This window comes from Schistocerca cancellata, chromosome 4 (genome assembly GCF_023864275.1).
Source record: "Schistocerca cancellata isolate TAMUIC-IGC-003103 chromosome 4, iqSchCanc2.1, whole genome shotgun sequence".
Lineage (NCBI taxonomy): Eukaryota > Metazoa > Arthropoda > Insecta > Orthoptera > Acrididae > Schistocerca > Schistocerca cancellata.
The window spans coordinates 224,837,003-224,846,957 of NC_064629.1; the positions used below are offsets into that span (position 1 = coordinate 224,837,003).

General features: G+C 49.0%; 1 non-coding gene across 1 annotated transcript; it reads left to right on the plus strand.

Annotated features, from left to right (window-relative positions):
- The first annotated feature begins 9,392 nt into the window (after nt 1–9,392).
- Trnat-ugu (transfer RNA threonine (anticodon UGU)) lies at nt 9,393–9,466 on the plus strand. The gene has a single exon. It is a non-coding gene; the product is annotated as a tRNA-Thr (tRNA).
- The last annotated feature ends 489 nt before the right edge of the window (nt 9,467–9,955 follow it).

The following is a 9,955-nucleotide window of genomic DNA, read 5'->3' on the forward strand; positions in this document are numbered from 1 at the left end:
CGCATCAGCTGGTGGACGGTGGAATGGCCCCTCCTAAAGCCGAACTGCTCGTCGGGTATGATGCCTTCCGCTGACGCGTGGCGGAGCAGTCGTCTGGCGTACAGGCGCTCGAACACCTTCGAGAGCGCCGGCAGCAGGCTGATGGGCCTGTAGTTGGCGGCGTCCCGTGGGTCCTTGTTCGCCTTGGGGATTGCCACCACCTCTGCATGTTTCCATACAGTGGGGTAGACCCCAGAGCGAAGGACCTGATTGAAGATGCCCGCCAGGAACGGGTATGCACCCGCCGGCAGGCTCCTCAGCAGATGGTTGGTGACGCCGTCAGCACCGCCAGCCTTCTTGGTGTTGAGCGCTGTAATCTGGGCGGCCACCTCCTCGTCGGAGATGGGGTCGATCTCGTCCGCGTCGTCCCTGGCTTCCAGGAACACAGGGAGCTGCTCCTCAACCCGGTGGAGGTGTTCTTCGTCTACGTTGCCATCCACCGGGGTGAATGACAGCTCGAAGTGGTCCGCCAGGGCGCCTGCTTTGCCGTCCGGGTTGCAGACGACGTCTTGTCCGACGAGCAGAGGCGGGACGCGCTGCCTTCTGCGTAGAAAGGACTTCACAGTCCGCCACGCGCTGCCGTCCTCAGGGTTTAGGGAGGCGACGAAGTCCGCCCAGACGTTGTTCCTGTGCGCCTCAGCCGCCGCTTTGATGTCTCTCCGCATGCGGTTGAGACGTCTTTTCGTTGCGGGTTGGCGGGTGAGTTGCCACTCCCGGAAGAGGCGGTTCTTCTCCCGTATTGCGTCCCGGATGGGAGGCGGCAGGTTACGGGAGAAGTCCCTGGTACCCTGTGGAGGGGGAGGGGAGGCCGCGTCGGCTGCTTGCAGCAGCTGGCGGGTGAAGAATTGAAGGGCGGCATCCGCCCCCACTGCCGCGGGGTCCGGTGAGTCCGCTAGCGATGCCAGAACGTTGTCCTGGAATCGGTCGCAATCCATGCGCCGGTACGTCCGCCGACGTGGCGGGAGCGTGGCACCAGCGATGTCGATTTCGTAGACCACCGGCAGGTGGTCGGACGACATCGCGCACCGCGTGGTGGCGGTCGTGTGATGCCCGATTCCCTTGATGACGGCCACGTCGAGCACGTCAGACCGCCCCCTGGCCGGGAAGATGGTGTGTTCCTGTGGGCCCAGGACCAGGGCGCCATTCCTCTGGGCAGCGCGAAGAAGTCGGCGGCCACTGATGTTCGTGAGGCGGGAGTTCCATTCCGGGTGCTTCGCGTTGAAGTCACCCGCAATGAAGGCCCTTCCCCCAAACGTCAGCAGCTCGTCGATGTCCGCCTCCTGGAGGTGTCCACGCGGTGGCCTGTATGCGGCCACGAAGGTTATTTGCCCCGCAGCTGTGGTGGTGTTCACCCCGGTGGCTTCCAGGGTGGTCAAGGCTGGGAGCTGTACCTGGTGGTGCCGGAGTGAGGCGCGGATGTAGATGGCGGTACCCCCGCCTGCCGTCGGCCTGTCGTTCCGGTAGCAAACATAGTTTGCTACCTTCACGTGAACTCCTGGCTTGAGGTGAGTTTCGCAGATCAGGCACAGGTCGATGGCCTCGTCCTGCATGAACTGACGAAACTCACCTTGCTGCGGAAACAGGCTGTTGGCGTTGAAGCCACAGATGGTCAGGCCATGGATAAGAGCATTATCCATGGTGTGGCTTCGCGGCGACGGTAGCGGCCTGGAGGGCCCCCGTTACGGCGGTGACGAACACCGGCAGTTGTTGTAGCAGGGCAGAGAGGGAGCTCAACATTGCTCCCAGGTCTGCTGCTGGTGTGGTGGCTGGAGGCGCCGCACTCGCGGGTGCGGGGGCGGCGGGGCGCGGAAGAGTAGTCGCGTCCGACTGCCGGGCCGCATGCCTGGCAGCTTGAGGCGTGGCTGTGGTGGGGGGACGGGTTTGCCGTCCGCCCTGGTGTTGGTCGTCCTGGGTGCCGGCTGCCTGGTTCGGCGCCGTGGTGGCCGGGAATTCCGCCTGCCGCCCCCTGGGGGCGTCCGAGGACTCCCCCTTGGCGGCAGAGGCGAAGCTGGTGCCTGGTTGCACCTTTCGGGCGGGTGCCGCACGTCCTTGCTGCCGTGGGCGGCGCTTGAAGGCGGCGCAGCCTCTGTAGCTCGCCACATGTGGCTCGCTACAGTTGCAGCACTTCGGCGCCTCCTCCCTCTTCTTCGTGCAGTCCCGACTCTGGTGGGAGTCGGGGCACTTGACGCAGCGGGCCGGCATCGTGCAATAGCGCGCCACGTGGTCAAGGCCTTGGCAGGAGAAGCACTGGGCGCGCCTCCCCTTGGCCTTGAGCGGCTCCACTTACCGATCCTGGCCACCATCTGTAAATGAAAAATCTTCCGGTTTTCGAAGTTGTCCGGAAGGACAACCAAGAACAGTGGCATGGGTCTCCTCGTCCTGGGAGACTTCATGAGCGTTACCGAGCTGGCCATGTAGCCCAGCTCGGCTAGTTCTCTCTTAAGGTGCTCAGTCTCCATTTTCAGCGGAAGGCGGCGGAAGACCACCACCTTCAGCTGCTTCACTGGCTCAGCATTGTGGGTGAAGCAGTGAAGCTTCTCTTCCTCAATGAGCCGCATGGCAGCTCGGTACTCATCCATTGAGCTGATCGAGACTTTGTACAAGTCCCGACCAGCGCATTTGACCTTGGCGGAGGACACCGCCTTGAACTTCTCGAGGAAGGACTCGTACGTGTCCTTCCACGACACGGTGATCGGTGGCGGAGCGGGTGCCCGCCTCTTGGGTGCCTCAGCAGCATCCATGGCCTCTTGCTCGTCAGGTATGTCGACGAATGTGTTCGCTGTCGGCAGCGGCTGCACAGTCTCAAGCCGTTTGGCCCGAGCAGTGTGCCGCCGCTTCGGGACAACGAAGCCGTCGTCGGTCACCTGTTCTGCCTCAGAGGGGGCAGGAGCTTCCGGCATCTTCTTCTTCTGACTCCGCCTGAAAGCAGAATCAGAGAATGCGGAGGACTCGTCCTCCTCCGACGCTGCAGGCCTCTTTCTAGAGGGCTGCGTTGTGTCCATGTCTGTCGCCTCGATCAGGTCGCCCAGGTTAGCCTCTGGGATCATGCTGTCACGTGGCAGGACGGTGACGTCTTCTGTCGTCACGCCTGGCGGTACAGCAATCGGTGTATCTGTGGTCTCTTCACTGGAAGAGACCGGAGTGGCAGTCAGCAGTACACCAGTTTCTTCTGTAACTGGGCCTGGTGACGCAACACTCATCGGGGCCGCCGCTGGCAGAACAATGTCGTCTTCATTCGACACGCCTGGCAGGGCTCCCGACGGTACCCTCTCCTCGGTCGCTGAACATTGTTTGTCGGAAAATCACGCCATGGAGTATGACCGCACGAGGATTCTGGTACAGACGTCGAGATACTGGGACAGCGTTGTTAGAGAGGCCATCGAAATTCGCACCAATGACGACCTCATAAACCGTGACTGTGGCTATAATCTTAGCAAGGCTTGGGCACAAATGGTTCAAATGGCTCTGAGCACTATGGGACTCAACATCTTAGGTCATAAGTCCCCTAGAACTCAGAACTACTTAAACCTAACTAACCTAAGGACATCACACACACCCATGCCCGAGGCAGGATTCGAACCTGCGACCGTAGCAGTCCCGCGGCTCCCGACTGCAGCGCCAGAACCGCTAGACCACCGCGGCCGGCGGCTTGGGAACCAGCGATTGGGTTAATCAAGAGTAAATCGAGCAAACGTATAGTTGTGACGACCACGGCGGACAGAGCCATCACACCGACGTCATCTCAGACGCCGTCGCAATCTGTTCCACCGCGCGACCGTGGCGTGGGGCGCGGACGGCGGAGGGAGCGCGCCGCGGGCGGAGGGTATTTAAATCGGCCGCCGCCGCGACCGAACCCAGTTCCCTCTGAGCAGCCATAGCGTACGGATCTCCGTGCCAGCACGTTCACAGGAGCTCAGTCCGTCAGTTCACCTGATGATGGCGACATGTATGATCGCCGAAATATTGTGCCCGTTGGTCACTATAGACCGGCAGCACACCCGTGGATATTTTGATTAACTGATATTAGGTTTATGGAGGAAGAACAAAATCTACTAGATAAAGAATTAAAATATAATCTTGAAACTAAATTTCATACTACTAACAACAACAAAACTAGCAACAGACTCCACTGAAATAGCAACAAAACGAAATAACCATTATGGCAGTTAATACAATAGAAAAAGAAATAACCTAAAAAGCTTACATTACAAAAACATATACAGACAACATTGCATTACGCCAGATCAACCATAAACTAACAACTAACAAAGCTATAGCAACAAAGACAAACAAAGCCAATAACATAGTTGTATTAAATCAAAACCGACAACATACAAAAGGTAGACAATTTAGTTAAGGCAAATAACAGCACACAAACAGGGATCCCACAGACAGATTTGCAGCAAAAATGAGGGAAATTGTAAAACAATGTAACACAATCCTAACAGACTATGAAAAAAGATTATACATATTAATGAACCTTAGAACACCTAGACTACATGGACAACCAAAAATCTATAAACCATGAACTGTGATCCACCATGTGGTAGATAGCACAGATAGCCCTACATCTCCTGATTAGTATAAAATTAAACAACCTTCTAGCAAAATTATATACATATAATAAAAAAAATATACAGTAAGAAACTCAAGATCATTAGCACAAAAAAAAGATATAAAAAGGCCAATAAATGGAAAATTTATATCATTTGATATTACAAACCTTTATGCTAATATTTTGAGTTATGAACAATCATAAGTATTGAAAATAACATACTAAAATACAGAAAAACTTTAATAACAAGCACCAACGAAATTATAAAACTACTAAAATTAGTGCTACAACAAAACTACTTCCAATTTAACAATAAAATTTATACACAAACAGTTGTAATGGCCATGGGATGCAGCATGTCTGGGAGAATCGAGGATATATTCTTAAACACGCTAGAGAATAATTTTTCAGCAACACGAACATGTTCGCTACAAAATTCCTGTATTATTATGAATACGTGTATAATACACCAATGTTAATAGCTAGAGACAAACACAAGTCACTGTGTTCACTGCAACATAAAATGAAATTTACAGTAGAACCAGAAAACAATAAAGCAATAAATTTCATCGACCTAACCATAAAAAACATTAACAAATTCGAAATTTACTGTAAGCCCACTCCAACAGATAACATTACTAATGCAAATCTGTGACACTCAAAAGCGCTCAAAAATGCGCACAAAACCAGGACAGTATACAATTAAAAAAACAAAAAACACTCATATGAGAAATACCAGAAAAACCAAAATTTACTTATATACCAATTACATATCTGAGAAAGATGTCTAACAAAGTTAAAGCACTAATAAAAGAAACACAAATGTAATAAGACATAATCATAGATCACAAATTCAATCGGGTAAAACAAAATCACCAATATACTCAAATCCAAGAATATACAAAATCCAATGTAAAGACTACAATAAATTCTACATAGGTCGAACGGTTATAAACTTCAACATTAGGTACCGAGAAGACGTTAGAGACAGTCCATCTACTTTTTTCCATCAACAGAAGACCGAGCAGCACACAGTAGATAATTTAGAGCAAGCTGTCCAAATGCAAACACATCCTATACCGAAATTCGTATACGAAAATAGATTACAATGTATTCGGCGATGTCATATGAACGTGCAAATAATACGTAAAATAAGTAATAACTAAGAAAACAGAAGTATCAAAATTTGTAAATAATACCGAAAGTTAAGAAATATGTACAATTGTAAAAAACAAAATATATAGACATAATACACGGAAAAAGTATGGCAGTAGCAAAGATCAAAAACTACATAGCAACAGTGATAAACAGAACTGTCTGCAACGAAACAAATCGCTCAATTATTTGTTATTTAAGCTGTCACGAAAATGCTGATATACAAAATATAGTCTGACAGTTACATGAAGTAGTAAGTTAGATAAGGTTATAACCAACCACTATTACTCCAATAACACTTAAGAAAAGTAATTAACAAACAAATAGATGGTGACAGAAATATCGATATCGCGTGGATGTCAAAACTACCACACTAATGTAAAAAATATATAATAACGAAATCCATTTAATAATTACCAATAAAATTAGAAAATGATGGCAATTCAGACGAAATAGGACTGTCGTAAAAATAAAAGAAGTCAAACTTAGCAGCGTACGTGGAATTACAATTACCTAATGACTGTATTCTGTTGATTGGACACGCAGTGGAAATATTTTAGACCTCGTAGGTAGAAACTGGACTGACCTAATCGACGGCGTCAGTATAGAGAGAGAAATTAGTGGCCATGATGTTACAATAGTTACGATGGGTACTTAAGTTAATAAATCAGTGAAGAAAGTTAGGAAAGTATTTCTGATAGGACGAGCAGATAGACAATTGTTAGCATCCCAAATATGTGAATTCCTAAGGGACCAAACTACTAAGGTCATCGGTTGTTAGCATCCCACTTAGACAGTGAACTGACATAAATTAGTTCCAGTACGATGGATGTAGAGGAATTATGGACAAAGTATAAACGGATAGTAAATCGTACTCTGGAGAAATATATGCCAAGTAAGCGGATTAAGGACGGAAAAGTCCCACCGTGGCTGTTGCACTCTCGGTTGAAAAGAGAACGCGCATATGACGACAGACAAAAGTCAATAGAAATCCATGCGTTTGTAAAAAGATCGATGCTCGAAGCTTACAACAGCTACCACCATCATACCTTAGCAACAGATCTTGCCGAAACCGAGAGAAAATTCTGGTTCTACGTAAAATCGCTAAGTGGGTAAGGCTTCTGTTCATACACTCGTTGACCAGTCTGTTGTGGCAGCAGAAGGTAGCAAAAGTATAGCCGAAGTTTTAAATATCGCATTTAATAAATCGTTCACGCGCGAGATCGTTCTAACATACCGTCGTTTGACCATCGCGCAGACTTCCGTATGGAGCACATAGTAATACTGACGGCCGAGCGGAGTCACCTGTGCGCGATGCCAGGATAGCTGTTGGGAACCTGTGAAGCGCCAACAACACCATTAAAATATTCTTAGAGTTCAATTATTTATTCACAATATTTAGAAGTTGTCGTTCTTTTGCAGCAACTTCAACTGTTGCTAATTCAGATGCGTATTGAATTCTAGTTGACATCCGTCGAGTCAGCTCAGCGTTTGCACGCCCAGGAAGTGATGTCGGCGAGTGGGGCGCCGGCTGTCTAGCGCGAATCGTTCTTACGCCGGCTGTGGAGTGTACTCGGTCCCAAACCGAATTTTTCGATGACCCTTGATGACCCATCAGCGATGTACCTGGTGTCAAAAGCCGCGTGGTCGGCTGATCTCCTCCTTACCCCTGGTAGGTTTCAGCACCCGAAGGTGCTTGAATGTTGAACGAGGTCCAGTTGCTGGCTTCCGTGTTGAAGTCCGGTACTGGCAGTACTTCTGAAATGTGTTGTTGACAAAAGACAGCCAGTTTCCCCATCAGTAGATGGTAGGTGGCGAGGAGCATGAAGTTCATCCGGTGAAGGCCACCGTCTTGAGTACATCTTCGGCTAGTTCATAGACTGTGCTGGAGCATCTAGTACGTAGATTCACTATAGTATCGTAATCGTGGAATCGGGTGTTATTACTATGAATGCCATAGATCCCAATGATCAACTCATCACGAGAGCTGGAGTATTTAAAGGGAGCCAGCGTGAGACTATGACGCAAAGGTCGGTTCGTAATGACTGAATGTGTCCTCAGAAATGGCTCTGAGCACTATGGGACTTAACATCTGAGGTCATCAGTCCCCTAGAACTTAGAACTACTTAAACCTAACTAACCTAAGGACATCACACACATCCATGTCCGAGGCAGGATTCGAAACTGCGACCGTAGCGGTTGCGCGGTTCCAGACTGAAGCGCCTAGAACCGTTCGGCCACACCGGCCGGCTACGAGCTAACAAACACGACTGACTCGCTTTCTTCGGTCTTATGTTCTATTTTCTGCTGAATGTTTATTTCTTACTCTGCATATAATCTGACCCTCTTGCGACATGATGGCTCGCTTCCTGCTTCCACCCCTGTCTCTGGCATGACTTGAATTTTTCTGAGGCAATCTGAGTGAGTTTTACTAAAAAATTTTCTAATTTATACCCCTTAATTTTTTGTGCCGTAACAGTACGAAGCATCGCTGGCATAGAGAAACAACTGATAGAGTTGAAAACAAATCAGTCGCTAGGTCCTTATGGACACCTATTTCGGTTCTACAAAGAGTACTTTACAGCATTCGTCCCTTACTTAGCTTGCATTTATCGCGAATCTCTATCCCAGCGCAAATTCCCAAGCGACTGGAAAAAAGCGCAGGTGACTCCTATATATAAGAAGAGGAAACGAAGAGACTCGGAAACTTACTGACCAATATCCTTAATATTAGATTTCTGCAGATTACTTCAACATATTCTCAGTTCTAATATAATAAATCTCCTTGAGAGGGAAAATCTTTTGTCCACAAATCAGCGCGGGTTTAGAAAGCATCGCTCTTGCGAAACTCAGCTCAGCTGCGACACGTGGATGAAGGGCAACAGACTGATTCCATATTCTTAGATTTCCGTAAAGCATTTGACACAGTGCCACTCTGACGACTGTTCTCGGAAGAACAGATACCATTGATGACCGTGCAGCTTCTCTAGGATAAATGATAATTAATTGAAATCCTCAGCTGCCGAAAGGTGTTGTTGATATACCTGGATGGGGACAGCTGAAAATGTGTGCCCCGACCGGTACTCGGACCCGGGATCTCCTGCTTACATGGCAGACACTATCATCTGAGCCTCCGAGGACACAGATGAATAGCGTGACTGCAGGTACTATCAGTTGCACGCTTCCCGTGAGAGCTACATTCCCAACTGTCCACGCCGGCCGCGGTGGTCTCGCGGTTCTGGGCGCTCAGTCCGGAACCGCGTGACTGCTACGGTCGCAGGTTCGAATCCTGCCTCGGGCATGGATGTGTGTGATGTCCTTAGGTTAGTTAGGTTTAAGTAGTTCTAAGTTCTAGGGGACTGATGACCTCAGAAGTTAAGTCCCATAGTGCTCAGAGCCATTTGAACCCAACTGTCCACAGTCTACATACGTAATGTTCCTGGCCATTGACCTTCGTCTGTGCGAATGCGCACATGTTGCCCGAACTTTTACGGGAATCGTCACCTTAGTGTGAGCGAGTAATGAGTGAATGCTCAAATATCTATTAGGAGCATTACGTATGTAGATTGTGGACAGTTGGAAATGTGGGTCTCACGGGAAGCGTGCAAGGGATAAGTCCCTGCAGTCGCGCTATTCATCTGTGTCCTCGGTGGCTCAGGTGGAGAGAGCGTCTGCCATGTAAGCAGGAGATCCCGGGTTCGACCCCCGGTCGGGGCACACATTTCCAGCTGTCCCCATCGAGGTATATCAACAACACCTGTCGGCAGCTGATGGTTTCAATTAATTATCAGGTACAAGATGACTTAGACAACATTTCTACTTTAACAAAGAAATTCGCCAAACAGCAGTGCAAATTGAGAATTTATTTTGTTTTATTTCTGATACGAGTTTCGGCAGTTCAATATGCCATCTTCAGGCCCCTTATGAACCTCTCAAAAATTGTCGGTATTGGTATACAGGGGATATCTGTTTTGCCGGCCGCGGTGGTCTAGCGGTTCTAGGCGCTCAGTCCGGAACCGCGCGACTGCTACGGTCGCAGGTTCGAATCCTGCCTCGGGCATGGATGTGTGTGATGTCCTTAGGTTAGTTAGGTTTAAGTAGTTCTAAGTTCTAGGGGACTGATGACCACAGATGTTAAGTCCCATAGTGCTCAGAGCCATTTGAACCATTTTTGATATCTGTTTCTGGATGTCGTGCATTCTCAAG